Source organism: Triticum aestivum, chromosome 6B, assembly GCF_018294505.1.
Source record: "Triticum aestivum cultivar Chinese Spring chromosome 6B, IWGSC CS RefSeq v2.1, whole genome shotgun sequence".
In the NCBI taxonomy this organism is placed as follows: domain Eukaryota; kingdom Viridiplantae; phylum Streptophyta; class Magnoliopsida; order Poales; family Poaceae; genus Triticum; species Triticum aestivum.
Genome location: NC_057810.1, coordinates 444,825,896 through 444,829,054, shown reverse-complemented (window position 1 = coordinate 444,829,054; position 3,159 = coordinate 444,825,896).

Here is a 3,159-nt window from a genome sequence, read left to right as displayed (position 1 = left end):
GTTAATGCCTGTCCACTCAATTCAATATGTATATTTTGAAGTATCCAGATCATATTTTTTGTGAGGACGGTTTATCAATTATGGTTACACTCCAATATCTGTATGCATTGCAGGGTTTATCGCACCCACCAGGATTTCCAGTCCCATGGATGTTCGGTCCATACGATTTGTCACGACCTTTGGACTATCCTGCTTGTGGGAGTAGGTGGGGCCCTGCATGCCACGCGTAGTTGGACGATCAATCTTCTGTTTAGTACTTCAACATAGTGATTTCCTGGTAAGTATTCACTCGTGTCACATAAAGCAAATCTTATTGATTTACTGTCTAAATCTTATTGATTTAATGTCATGTTTTCTTTCTTTTCCTGCAATTTTACGATGTAGGTTTTGCCATGTGACATTCATCACAGAATAAACCGTTTGGTTTGCTCTACGATGGCTATTTTTGCAGGTTTCACTTCTTATATCGTGTCAGTAATGAAGGCACTGTCCATAACTTATATTACTGGAAAAAATTGGATCAGTCTGTTGTCTGAGTACAAGCTGAATCCCTATGATGAACTGCAGTTTGGTTTAACAAAAACGCCACAATTATTCCTTCTCATGTTTAAAAGAAATGAAGAAAAAAACTGGATCACGGTCACGGATCCTAGTAAAGTTAGTAAGATGATCATAGCAGACCAGACACGATCGCCGCTGTATCGCATAGATCGAGCACCGACAGTTGCTCTAGAACTGACAGCGGCAGCAACTCAGTCTGATCCAGCTGAGGATTGGGCACCGACCGCATCAGCGGATCAGTCTGATCTACCGAAGGATCAGGCATCGACACTGGCACCTGCTCCGACACTGGCACCAGCTCTACAAGGAGCACCATCTCCGGCAGCAGCAACGGCTTCAGCACCTGCACCAACACTTGCACTTGCATTTGCTCCGGCCCGTGCAGTTGCACCGGCAACAGACTGGGCTGCAGTCCGTACTTCATATACCAAAGTCCTTACAAAAACCGACATGTCCACCTTCTTGGTAAGCATTGGCCGCCCAAGTGCTTCGTTCTTTTTTCTTTCTATGTTGTTTCACATGATTCACTGTGTTGATCTAACTATTTGGGTATGTCTTCTTTTTTGCAAACAGAGAATTCCTAGAGCAACGAGGGAGTCGTTCAACAATCCGATCGACCGCGGCCAAGTTTCTCTTACCATGCACAACCTTGGTGTGAATTAACCTGCTCAATATACCGTAAGTGCAAAGGATGGTCGCATGATGATTGATGCTAAAGGATGGTCAAGGTTCAAATCTAAATAATATCTTGTTGTAGGGGATGATGTCAAAATCAAACTTTCTCGGCAAGGAGAGCTGGTCCAAATCAACTTTGAAATTCTTCAGGAGCAGCACGCAACTGCTGAACTGATCTATCCTCCGAGAGATCTTGATGTAATAATCTGGCATGGTGAAACAAGTGTCCTGTGTGTATAAGTAGTACGACAGTATTATTTATCACATGGTATATCGTTGATAGAATTGCAACTCTGATTGCTGGATAGGAACTGTTGTTCGATTTCATTCCAACAGTTGCCGTGCTTTATTCAATTTTGCGTATTCGCCTTGCGACAACATCTAAAACCAGCGCCGTACCGATCGCTTGCAATATGAAAAGCGCTGAGGTAGAACACATGGGCCCGCAAACATGCAGGGTCGGCCTGCGGCCCAAAGTCCAGAACCGCGAGCCTATCTGAGTATTATATTCTCAGCTGAACCCCCATAAAAAATCTGAACCCCCATAATGCCTGTGTGTTGCAGAGGGAGTATATTTCTCGGCAAGGTGAGCCTGTGATATAAAAGATTTGTATATTTCTTTACAGAGGGAGTATCTCTCTGTCAAAAAATATATTTATGTGTAACTAGTTACTCCTGTCTTTCTACTTCCTTCCGTTGATATGTGGGGCAACCGGCAACGGGGTCCATGTGCCATATGCACAAATTAGAGTGCACAACTTCACAGTAGACACACCCCGGTCGTAGCGCCGCAGTAATGCCCAATGAGCGATCAAATCACAACCCCCCTTTCCAGCTTTAGCAGTAAGCTGGACGGACGAAGCGGCAATATTTCACTGGGCTTGAATCCCCTTCTCCCTCGTCTGCTTGTTCAGAGAAAACCCCCTCTCGGCGATTGCATAGGGTTTTCTCATGGAGAACCAGGTACGAATTCTTCATCAATCCCCGATAAATCCATGTCCCTTGGTCGTAGGTAATCCTAGGATGGCAGCCACCGCCGTTGATGCATTTTTCTTCCTACTGGATCTAGTGTGTTTCATTTGCAGTGCCCAAAGTGTGAGTACCCTACAGGTTTCTGCGCCCTCGGCGAGACGCCACACTTGTTCCTTCTCATCCTAACACAACATTTTGAAATGCGCACAGTATGTTCCTAGAATCCTCTTTTCTATCCGGGATGGTGGGGGTTTTTTGAACATGTTGTGTTCTCATATTATTTTTCCTGTAGTGTATTATTTGCTCTGCCAGAACACCTGTACTCAAGATGCTCGGCCTTGCCATCACTGAATACACTAGTTTAATGGTCACAGTGAATACAAGCCATGGATATAAGTTCCGAGTTGAGTTCATGAACCAAGAAGATCGCTGCTTTTTTTATGGTCGAACTTGGATAAACTTTCTCAAGTGTTACGGACTAAAAGTTGGCGCACGAATGTTGATGGAAATAGAAGAACCTGGTCTCATCTTCACTGCGATCTTCCACCCCGACATCGTTCCAATTGTTCATCCATGTTAGTTTTGTATCTGGTTCTTGTTTGTTGCCTCAATTACTTCTTAATCCACCTATTCTGTGTAACTAATCACAATTTAACTTTAGAAGTAGCAAAGAATTTCTCACGAAGATGCTACTTCTAACTAATATTTTCTTATAATTGGTGGCACGTGTAGGTTTTTTCAGAGTTAAGCAGTCTGCTCATTTGTCTGTAATAACTCGGCTGTTACTAATGGCACTGAAGTTGACTGGATCGACATCCACAAGTTCCTACACTTTATTGATCGTCTTGAGGTCCTTGTGGGACGTTTCAATGGTGGAAGGCCACGTGGGATATGTGTGCCACTGCTGCACTCGTTGAACAAGTCCAACTGTGTCGAGAAACTTATGGTATC